General features: G+C 44.0%; 1 protein-coding gene across 2 annotated transcripts in view; it reads right to left on the bottom strand.

The window, feature by feature from the left end:
* Nucleotides 1–12416, bottom strand: part of LOC135546090 (signal-induced proliferation-associated 1-like protein 3) — a 98430-nt gene that overhangs the window by 37724 nt on the left and 48290 nt on the right. For both annotated transcript variants that reach the window (XM_064974235.1, XM_064974236.1), the window contains exon 2: nucleotides 12066–12182. The gene's annotated coding sequence lies outside the window, so the exon portion shown is untranslated. The remainder of the gene's footprint in view (nucleotides 1–12065; nucleotides 12183–12416) is intronic.

The following is a 12416-nucleotide window of genomic DNA, read 5'->3' as shown; positions in this document are numbered from 1 at the left end:
TGAGAGCATCTATGCTATGTACCGGGTATCAGCCCGTGAGAGGTATGTGTGCGTACACAAGTGCATTACAGCTGGTGTCAGGCAGTGAGAGGTCATATGCATGTGTGTTTGAGTAGGTATGTGAGGTGTGTGTGCGCAGTGGGTTTAAGCACCAGGCCAGATATGAGAATGACTTTGAGGTTGGGTGAAGTCAACCTTTGGTACTTAATCACGATAGGACAATAAAACATCATCCCCTATTGGGAAACACTTTTGACAAAAAAGTAAAAGCTAAAAAGGACAGCTAACACGAGCCCGCATGCTGCGAGAGGGACGAGAGGAATCATGACAAAATATATTTTGGAGCCAAATCTTCTTCAGTAGCCTATTCCTCTCTGTTGAAGCCGTGGCATGAAAGAGGCGAGTGTCTGTGTGTGCCGACGCACAAGACAGCCTCACTGGCTGAGCGTCATGTGATGGGTTGTAAAATCATGAACGGCACGGCTTCAGAGCACTCAACTCTGCTGTCCCCAGAACTGGATAATTATTCAATGATTTGCATCTTTGCCTAATCTTCCTTTATTATTATGCCTAGGCTCGATACATGGCCTACGGAAATTATTCAGACCCCTTGACTTTTTCCACATTTTTGTTAAGTTACAGCCTTCTAAAATGGATGAAATTGTTCTTCATTTGTAATGGGAATTTTATTGTCGGTGCTTTTCTTGTCACTAATTTCGGTCTTCTATTCATGTGCTGTTCTAATAACCAATTTCTGTGTTCACGCAAGTGGCTGACTGTACAAATCCTCACTATCAGTAGCTGCAATTTGTCAGTGCGCCCAGACATTGTTTTGAGAACGAATGAAAGATCTCGGTTTCAAGGTCTCACCTTCGAGAGAAAGAAGCCTTGTGAGGTATTGGTCTGTCACGTGTTATGAACCAGTATTGGTCAGTCACGTGTTATGAACCAGTATTGGTCAGTCACATGTTATGAACCAGTATTGGTCTGTCACATTTATGAACCAGTATTGGTCTGTCACATTTATGAACCAGTCAGTGACATTTATGAACCAGTATTGGTCAGTCACATTTATGAACCAGTATTGGTCAGTCACATTTATGAACCAGTATTGGTCAGTCACGTGTTATGAACCAGTATTGGTCAGTCACATTTATGAACCAGTATTGGTCAGTCACGTGTTATGAACCAGTATTGGTCAGTCACATTTATGAACCAGTATTGGTCAGTCACATTTATGAACCAGTATTGGTCAGTCACGTGTTATGAACCAGTATTGGTCTGTCACGTGTTATGAACCAGTATTGGTCAGTCACGTGGATGAAACAAAACAGTAATGATGAATGAATTATGCTAAACCAAGCAAATATAACTTGTGTATAGCCATTTATAAAGACAACTGCTGGGTCTGCCCAGGAAAAGCTCCCGATTGACATGTGTACTATGGTGCATCGAGTTGGTTGGAACTTCTCCAGTGCGCTGACAAATAAACAATGATTAATTTAAAGATTGACTTTGTGTCCACCTGTAAGAATTTCCATGACACTTTCCTCAATCAAAACACAATACCCCATAATGTCAAAGCAAAAACTGTTTTTTATAGACATTTTAGCAAATGTATAAAAATAAAAATAAAAGACCACATTTTCATTAGTATTCAGACACTTACCTTGTTGAAACACCTTTGTCAGCGATTACAGCCCTGAGTCTTCTTGGGTATGACGCTACAAGCTTGGCACATCTGTATTTGGGGAGTTTCTCCCATTCTTCTCTGCAGATCTTTTCAAGCTCTGTCAGGTTGGATGGGGATTGTTGCTGCACAGCTATTTTTCGGGTCTCTCCAGAGATGTTCGAATGGTGTTCAAGTCTGGGCTCTGGCTGGGCTACTCCACGACATTTAGAGATTTTTCCAAAGCCTCTCTTGCGATGTCCTGGCTGTGTCGTAATCCTGTTGGAAGGTGAACCTTCGCCCCAGTCGGAGGTCCTGGGTGCTCTGGAGCAGGTTATCATCAAGATTCTCTCTGTACTTTGATCCATTCATCTTTCCCTCGATGCTGACTGGTCTCACAGTCCCTGCTGCTGAAAAACATCCCCACAGCATGATGCTGCCACCACCATCCTTCACCATAGGCATAGTGCCAGGTTCCCTCCAGATGTGACGCTTGGCATTCAGGTCCAAGAGTTCAACCTTGGTTTCATCAGACCAGAGCATCTTGTTTCTCATGGTCTGAGAGTCCTTTATGTGCCGTTTTGGCAAACTCCAAGTGAGCAGTCATGTGCCTTTTACTGAGGAGTGGCTTCCGTCTAGCGACTCTACAATAAAGGCCTCATTGGTGGAGTGCTGCAGAGATGGTTCTCTTTCTGGAAGGTTTTCCCATCTCCACAGAGGAACTCTGGAGCTCTGTCAGAGTGACCATCGGGTCCTTGTTCACCTCCCTGATCAGGACCCTTCTCCCCCGATTGCTCAGTTTGGCAGGTCGGCCAGCACTAGGCAGAGTCTTGGTGGTTCCCAAACTTCTTCGATTTAAGAATACGGGAGGCCACTGTTTTCTTGGGGGCCTTCAATGCTGCAGACATTTTATGGTACCATTCACTAGATCTGTTCCTCGACACAATCCTGTCTCAGAGCTCTACAGACAATTCCTCATGGCTTGGTTTTTACTCTGACATGCCGTTAACTATGGGACCTTATATAGACAGGTGTGTGCCTTTCCAAATCATGTCGAATCAAGTTGCAGAAACATCTCAAGAATGATCAATGGAAACAGGATGCACCCGAGCTCAATTTTGAGACTCATGGCAAAGGGTCTGAATACTTGTTTTGTATTTATTTAACCTTTATTTAACTAGGCAAGTCAGTTAAGAACAAATTCTTAATTTCAATGACGGCCTGGGAACAGTGTTCAGGGGCAGAACGACAGATTTGTACCTTGTCAGCTCGGGGATTCGATCTTGCAACCTTTCGGTTACTAGTCCAACCCTCTAATCACTAGGCTACCCTGCCGCCCTTATGTAAATAAGGCATCTGTTTTTTTTAAATTTGCAAACATTTCTAAACCTGTTATTGCTTTGTCATTATGGGGTATTGTGTGTAGATGGATTAAAAAAATACAACTGTCATCATTTTTAGAATAAGACTAACGTAACAAAACGTGGAAAAAGTGAAGGGCTCTGAACACTTTCCAAATGCACTTTACATAGCTAATAATAAACTATGGAAATAGGATTGGCATACTCTACACAGTTTCTTTCATAAGCTGTACGTTTTCATTTGAGTTCTCGTTCAAACTTTAAAACAAAATGTTGGCTCAATTTCACTTCTTGTTGACTGATAATATTTGTCATTAAAAATAAATCTGTGATCAAATCTGATTTTAACAATAGTTACCATTTGAAAGCGGCAACTTTAGGACAAACACTATTAGAATGGCCTCTGTTTGGGAAATACTCACAACTGTAACTCGTCTTAATGCTTTCGATAAGCTATTTTAATTAGTAAGATTTTGCTTTTGGCTGTTTGGTTTGCAACGGCGAGGAGGAGGGATGCATGCATAACTTAATTTCGATTAAGCGACGCTCAACTGTAAGGTTTGTTCGAACTACTCATTCGATTTTTCTATCTTGCAATTGTTTGTTCTACCCGTCTCATTATTACCTTATAGGCCGATCAGGTTTTTCCTTCCGAGTTAAGTTATTGTCACGTGAAGTGAAATGCATTTGTTGCTCTTTTCCAACAATGCAGTAAGCAATATCAGTACAACAAGTATAAAACAATTGATAAAAAAAAGTAAAATAGAACAAAACACACAAGAAAAAGAAATAAGATCAACAACAAGAAAACAAGTAAGCTATAGACAGGGTCAGTGCCAATACCCATATTCCCAATGTGCAGGGATACTGGAGTGGTAGGGATAGATATGTATAGGGCATCAGGATATATGATACAGTATATGCTGCTGCTCAGTTTGATGACTATGTGTGTGTTGCTCGACATACCAGTAATATCCCGGTACCAAAACGTCATGATACTTATGATACCAACATTTTAGAATACTGTAGTACCGTTTCATATGATACTACCAACTTGTTATGCCCTACCGATCTAAAGAACCTGCTGGTGCCTTTTATAAAAGTCACTTTTGTTTATAAAATTTAGTTGAATTGAAGCAACGGCCACTCATCTCTTGTATGGGCAGGTCCAATGATATCCACTTTCATGTGTATATCACGTGTGGCAGCAGTAATCATCCTGCTGCATCCCTTATCAGCCCTCACTCACCTGCTTCTCTCCGTCAGCACTTCACGTCTATTCCAACTTCGGTTAAAAAATAATAATAAATAAATAAATAAATAAATAAATAAATAAATAAATATATATATATAATTTAGCCGTGATGGCGAGTGGGGGTGCAGACCCCGATGAGTCTTCTGTTCGATTTCTACATTTGTTTCATTGGAGCAATGTTGATACATTGTATCATTTCATCACCTGTTATAACCAAGAGCACAGGCCCGTCTGAGTCGACTTTGCAAGCTCACTATCATGCAGCCTCTGAGTGTCAGAGGGGAAAATGGGAAGAATCGTGACAGGCATGCTTGGAGCTTTTACAGCAAAGAAAAGAGCTCGTCTCCAACCTAAACGGTCTTTAAAAAATATGGCCCATATTACCGGAGATGCCTTTTTTTTTGTCCTATCGAGATTCGCCTGCGTTTTATATCATTTCACAAACCATGTTGTGGGCCGTAAAAATAAAAAAAATATATTAAAAAAATCTAGAGTTGCTGGATTTGCTTGATAACAAACAAAATGTTCAGTTATGCTACCTAGCTAGCTAACAATCTGGTACTTGACAGTAGGTTTAGGCACATTTCGGTCTGCTATTCATGAGATGTGCATCAAAAGGTAGGATTCATATTTGGCCTAATCTAAGACTAAACGAGATACAAATCTATTTCTGGTGCTCCTTAAATTCTGTTTGGTGCCTAACGTTTTAAAAGTTGGGAGCAGTGTGTGTGTGTGTGTGTGTGAGTGTGTGAGTGTGTGTGTGTGTGTGAGAGAGAGAGAGCGGTATGTGTGTGTACTGAAGAGTAAAGGCTTCATGCAGTGTTTTCCCCAGACTGACACAATGACATGCAGATCATTATGCATGTATATCACAGGAGGTTGGTGGCATCTTCATTTGGGAGGACGGGCTCGTGATAATGGCTGTTGCCGATGAGTGGAATGGTATCAAACACATGGCTTCTGTGCGTTTTGATGCCATTTGGCCATTATTACGAGCCGTCCTCCCTTCAGCAGCCTCCACTGATGCATATTCCTTCCTCCCATTCATCCAGCCAAATCACAGTTAGGCCTTTGCAAATATGAGCAAATCAGCCATTCTATGCAGAATTATATTATAGACTGAACAGTGTGAAGTTAAATACAATGTGTTGCATTGAGTAGAAGTTTCAGAGACAGTTTTTTGGAGAACGTTTAAAAAATAACGTGAACAAGCGTTGGGGGGGGGGGGTGCTAAGCCACAGATTTTTTCCCCACCGTGGTGTTTCGATACTACTTGGCCTGGTATCATATTGTTTGTTGGCATCGTGTGAGTTGGCATCGTGAGAAGCATAGTGTGTGTAGTCAGTGTGTGTGTGTGTGTGTGTGAGTGAGTGAGTGAGTGAGTGAGTGAGTGAGTGAGTGAGTGAGTGAGTGTGAATAGAGATGATAAAATAGAAGGGTCAATGCCGATAGTCTGTGTAGCCATTTTGTTAGCTATTTAGCAGTCTTATGGCTCAGGGATAGAAGCTGTTCAGGAGCCCGTTTGTGTCAGACTTGATGCTCCGGTACCGCTTGCCGTGCGGAAGCAGAGAGAGCAGTCTATGGCTGGAGTCTAACAATTTTCCGGGCCTTCCTTTCACACCGTCTGATATAGAGGGCCTGGATGGCAGGGGAGCTCGACCCGAGTGATGTACCGGGCTGTTTGCAACATCCCCTGTAGCGCCGTGCGATCGAGGATGGTGCAGTTGCCATGCAGTGGTTAGGTTATTCAATAACTTCAAAATGTTCTGAGAACTCCGTTAGATAAATTCATAGTTTGATCACGCAGTAGTGTGGCCGGAAAAAAAAAACTGGTCATATTCACATCAAATGGAGAGAAAATACAAAATTAGGCTTTTAAAATAATTAAGACACCGTAGTGTCCACACAAAACAACAAAAAATAAGCGTCAGCTATATTTCCCAGATCATCCGATTATTTTTGAAAAAAAACAAACATTTTCTGATGGTATAAATTATTCTCTTGCATTCTAGGAATTGTTTATAGCATATTTATTGAAATAGGTTGTGCAGGCTATAACAACGGAATGTTGAAATGGGCTATAGTCAAGTTGAAATGGGCTATACATAGCCTGTCACCACCATCGACGATGGCTGACAATCATCTTCGATATCAGACACTATGGTAATATCGCCCGACCCTACACCACCCATCCTTCTGTACATCCTCACCCTCCTCGCCATGGCGTTTTCAGAAAGAAACATACGAGGATGCACACAACTATGCTACTCCATACTCAGCTAAGGAGAGGAAGGGTGAATAGAATACCGAGAAGGGGGGAGAGAATGTAAAAGCGACAGAACAGCAGAACGCTAGGGGGGGGGGGGGGGACTGAAAGGGGGAGAAAGTGACGGAGTTGAGAGACTGCGGGGAGGAAGAGAGCAGAAACGTGTTCACTGAACCAAAATGACTCGCCTTAATATGGCAGTCACAAAGAATCAGACTTCACCACCGCACCGTCGCTATAAAAAGCCTCCCTAGACTCCTAATCTACCTCTGCTTTATTCAGGCTCTTCTCTGCTCAAAACTCGAATGTTTTTCTCTCGCTCTTTTTCTGTGTCCCTTATACCTAGGCTCATCTATCGCCATTTTATTCAGTCTCCCCTCCGCTCACACTCCCTCCTCTCCTTCGTCGCTCCATCCCTATCGGTTTCCTTTTGCTTCATCCCTGTGTTTCTGTATCTCTCCATTCGGGCTTTATGATCCGCCAATCCTTGTTCTCATTCCATCCCAACATCTGTCTCCAGTAAGCTTATGATCCAGGCAATTTCTCAGTCTGACATTGTTTAACGGATGTTAGCTACTGGTACGGGGGAGAAAATAATGTTTTGTGAGGATCGTAATCATTCCCACACAAGCTTCTATTCATCATTCTACTCAGCCGAATTTGAATTATATTGAGTGTTACATCTCACAAGGCAGAGAGTGAATGAAACTTGTGTACGTTCTGCACAATCCTCTTGTGATTCACTTTTGGCATATGACAGCATTACACACATACCATGAACAAAACTCATTCGCAGTGAACAACCCCCCCCCCGTGTCAGTTGAGCACCAGTTAACCACACAAATGCATTGTGTCTTTTGGAGAAGGACAGGATATTCAAAAAGGCCCCTTTCCGAAGGGTCCTGCTCTGATCCTGCAGCTCCGGAACAAAAACCTTCCCTCATCCGGCACGTTGGCTTTGATACGCTATCAGTCCCAATCCCAGATAGGTCCCGGGCTGCAGCAGCCGGTGAAAGGACCCTTTTATTCCGCTGAACGCAGGTCAGGAGAGAGTGGAAGTTCTGTCATGTCTCTGGGTGTCCCACAACACCGTGCCAAGGCCCGACAGACGCACAAGCTGGGAGGGCGGACAGACACAGACTGAAACACAGCCACACAACGAAACAGGACGCGTTTGGCACTCACATCTTGTTATGCAGTGCACTGATACGTTTCTAATTCGACTCAAATGTGAAATGTTACGTTGTTTGACGCCGTCGCTAGCCTCCACAGTTCACGGAGCCTTTGCCAAACTGAAAGAGATGGGCTCGCCACGACCCAAAATAAGAGTTGTAAGGAAACTCCTCCAGACAGACCCATCGCAACCCAAGGCACAGAGGATGGCCCACATAGGTGAAAGGGATGAGCTTTATCCCCAAACAACGAAAATAACTAAATAGAGTTAAGTAGGGAGGGCAGAAAATGGCAAGTGCCATAGGAAACAGGAGCCACAGGAACACGAAGGGCTTTGAGCCACCCCCAGGCAGACACAGCTCTGGCCCAAACTACAGAAGACGTAAAGCAGGAATGTAATGCCTTTTAATTACTCCCATAGCAATTAGTGAGGTCTCTGAAGATGCTCGCTCCCCTCCCCCACACCGCCTCCCGCTCGGAGTGCCTGTGCACCCTTGGCCCACACAACGCAAAACACATACTGGAGCTGGTAATTACACCCGTCGCTCACCATAATCACAGAGAGCTACAAGCTTACCAGCAGAATTATTGTACACATGCTCCAAACGGAGAGAGACGGTTACTGTATCGTCACAAAGCCAAGTGACCAAGGTCGAGGAACAAGTCACTTGTGGAACAGACGGCCACGCAGGACAATAATGCATTTGAGATAAAGAGGTAGCCTACGCATAGAATGGCGACAGAATTAAGCAATAAGGCCCGGGGGTATGGCCAATATACCGCTAATGGTTGTTCTTACGCACAACGCAACACGGAGTTGCCTGGACACAGTCCTCAGCCGTGGTACATTGGCCATATTCCACAAACCCCCGATGTGCCTCACTGCTATTACCAAACTGGTTACCAACGCAATTGGAGCAGTGCAAATAAATGTGTTGTCATACCTGGCTGATATACCAGCATTCAGCATTCAGATTATGTAGACAGGGGGACCTGATCCGAGATCAGTATTCCTACTCTGAGATGCTTTACTAATACCAGCGCTGGTATAGATCGACTACAACAGAGACTGGGCTGTGTGGTCTTCATACACAACCCCCAGGGCCGGGGTGGAATATACATGAAGACGAGAATCAAGTGCTGAAACATATGTAGCCAAACATTACTTTGCAAACTGATCGAGAGTGACGGGAGGAAATGACACAAGACCCTTGATGTCTGTTCAGTTTGCCAGAATGTTAGCGTCCGTCATCCTTATTAGGAGACAGAATTGTTGTAACGAGTGAAAACTGTGACCTGATAATGAATGAATAGATGATTAGCGAGTGGTGGAGATGACGAGGACCCTTACTGTCGCTACAGTGGGTTGTGAATGTGTAGCGATGCAGAAAGTTCAGCTCGGTTATCCTCTGGTCGTTGAAGCGTTCCTGTGGTGAGTCTGTCTGTCTCAATGTAGTCCAGGATGACCCGTCTCTCCGGCTACCTGATCTCAACCCACTAGCTTCCCCTTGCAACCTGACCACAGCTCTGACCCGAACCAAACCCCGGTGCCATATGAACACGATAAAAGGACTATCTGTGGTTTTTCCCAGGACTGTTGTGTGATAAGACTTGACCAACTTAGCCTGACTCTGGTTCCGGAGGGCTGCAGTGTTTGAGATAAAGTGAGGGCTTGGAAAAGCTGGCACACACACACACTGCAGCTCTTGTTGTTCACCCCTGTCTTAGTGTGTCCTCCAGGTCTGCTGTGCTTCCCTACAGAACCTGGCAGTGACAGGTCTTGTCAGGATCAGGGTCTCTTGTGCTGCCTCTCCTGGCACGGCCGTGATGGTCTCCATTGATTTCCTGTGACATTGTTTTGAACTCTGTCCCTGATAACCTCTACTGTCACCGCTGTGGTCTACTCCGTCATACAGGCAGAACGCTAGCCTGGGGGAGAAGCATTGGCAGGGAGTGATACACACACAGAGACACGTGCGCATTTGCATTGTGCGCACACACACACACACACATAGGAGAAGGGTGCATGGGGCGGGGAATGAGGGGTGACCTACAATCTTCCCCTCCTCCACTTGGTTGCCTGTGATCTGAAGTAGGGTGAAGGGCAGTGGAAGTTTAAGGAGTTGTTGCGAGGGGGATGGAGAAAACTTTGAAGGTCGCCTTGTTGTCTCTGCTGTCCCCCCCCCCCCCTCTGACTGTATGAGAGGAGCCCTCATCTACACACCATTGGTTCAGTTTCAAAAAGAGACTGTTACAGCTCATTTCTAAAGCGTGTCCCGAGGCCGTCATGCTGAGCAGTGGTACTTTTAACCCCAATCAGCTATGCAAATAAAGCATTCATCATAATTTCACCGAGACCTTTGCATCGACTTCAATTTACCACCACTTTAATCTGCTGCTGTGGTGCAATCTAGCACTGGGCCTTTCCCCTGGGGTAGACAGCCACTTTAGAGAACAGGGGCAATTCTCAGACTCAGAAAGAGGGAACGCTAATAGCAGTCAACTGCATTACTTCCTCTAAAAGTCTGTGGTGTAGCTTAGTAGAACCACAGTGGATTCAGACACAGTACTCGACTTTCGGACTGAATAGGAACATGACTCGCCCCGTTCGTTAGTGATGGGGGGGAGAATAGCTACATATCATGATATTATTTTGAAATATACAACATATCGTTTTTTCCTATGACTGCTCAAAACTCGTTTTCTCATGGCTCTTGCTTGTCCCTCTGCAGCAGACATACGGTGGGCAATATGTTTGGACCGTGGAATCTCAATTACAAATCACAGTGTCGAATCGCAATACATATAGAATCGCAATACATGTCGTATCGACACCTAAGTATCGTGATATCCCTAGCAATTCACAGCCCTATTGGACGAAGTGCATTTAAGTAAATATTACCAGTAGTAAAACCAGGACTATATGATTAAGTGTAGATCTATTTCATATGAGTAAGAGATAAGAGGCAGCGGTAAAAATCAGGAGAAAAATATACCTTTTTACAAAAAATACCCTCTATTTTTTTACCTGACATTGTAGAAATAGCTGGTTACACTCTAAAATGTTCAACGTTGTCAGACGCAATTAGCTTTTACCTGGTTTGTTCAAAGGTAATGCTAATATGCTAGCGTAGCGCTAATACGCTAGTGTAAGCCTAAGAGCTCCTGTCTAGCTATGGTTCAGCTAAACGTCAGCCTTCGGCTAACAGACAGCACGTTGATGTGAGGAGGATGCAGAAATGATTTTGTTTGGCTAGCTAACTAGTTCGATTGATAACGTTGCCTAGCTGTGTAGCCTATATTATAATATGAATGATGCTGTATGATAATGTGAATGTACTTTTGTTAGTACGGGAGGGGTAGACGTTCATTATATGCTGACGTTACTTGATCATGAAGAATGGTGTTTGTTAGATAACTAGCTAACAGGAGTTAGCTGTGCATTTTCAGCTAATTGAATACATACGGATGAGAAAATAAACCACGCTTGTCAATTGTTGCATTATTCAAAAGTGTAATCTGGTTTGGTTGTAAATTTATTCAATAGTGTAATGTATTTCAGAAGAAAAGCTTCTAAGATTGTTAAATAAATTGTGCTTACTGGCTAGTGGCTACTGTGATATTTAGGGTCAATTTGATCTGCGGACCAAGAACGACGCTTTGCCAGCCACAACGAAAGGCAAAGCAAGGATGTGATGCGATCTGAAAAGTAGAAATCTATTTTCGCCACGCCGCATCTCTCGCAGCGGGAATAGGGCCTAAGACTCAGCCACAGACGTCAAAACACACCCCTTAACCTCCCCCTGACTGTTAACATTGACAACACACAGGATGGCTGTCACATAACAGAGGATCAGGGTATGCCCCAAGGTTAAGGCTGGCCCGCACAGAAGACTTCCAGTATCCCTAATGGGTTCGTGTGAGAGCATACACACTTGCACACATACACACTTGCACACATACACACTTGCGACCACATTCAATCTCTCGATAAGAGTAAAACCATGTTAAAAATGTTGTCAACATTCAGGCGACAACAAACAGATGCATAGACAGAAGCAGGACCGAACAAATCAAAAACAGTCCCGTGTCGACTATGCAAATGAAACCCCAAACTCTACTGGTGGGAGGTGGAGAGATTCACTGAGTATTGAACCAGGTCTTTCAAGCTGTCATCTGAAGGCAATATAAATCTGTAGATGGGGACACAAATCCTGCAACACACTTTCTGTGACTTCCTTCCCTTTTACAGCCAACCACGTATTGCCCTCCTGCGGTAAAATAACAGTGTTACTAACACATACGTGCACACACACATTTGTTGTTACTCATTTAGCCTACCTCCTCCTGGCGTCAGCTGTGCAGGTGAATCGGGCGTGGTCCGTGTGTGTGTTGACTCACAGGGCATCAGGGGATCAGTGAGGCGGGGACAGGGGAAGTGGGTCACAGCTCTGCTGCCTGAAACACAAGAGGAACACAAGGTAAGAAGTTAGAACCACTGTTCTCTGCTATTAGGGAACCGAAGAGACAACTACCAGTTGTTTAAAACTTTAACGGGTGACATTTTGAGTGAAACATCAGAGAGCCCGAACAAAGCCTCCAGGTAGCCAGAGGAAAACTACACTGCCACAATTGGGAAGATCTAGGCCAAAAGAGAGAAACACACCGCAAAACATTAATTTTGCTACTTTA

Source organism: Oncorhynchus masou, chromosome 9 (genome assembly GCF_036934945.1).
Source record: "Oncorhynchus masou masou isolate Uvic2021 chromosome 9, UVic_Omas_1.1, whole genome shotgun sequence".
In the NCBI taxonomy this organism is placed as follows: domain Eukaryota; kingdom Metazoa; phylum Chordata; class Actinopteri; order Salmoniformes; family Salmonidae; genus Oncorhynchus; species Oncorhynchus masou.
This window is presented reverse-complemented; position numbering and strand designations above follow the sequence as displayed.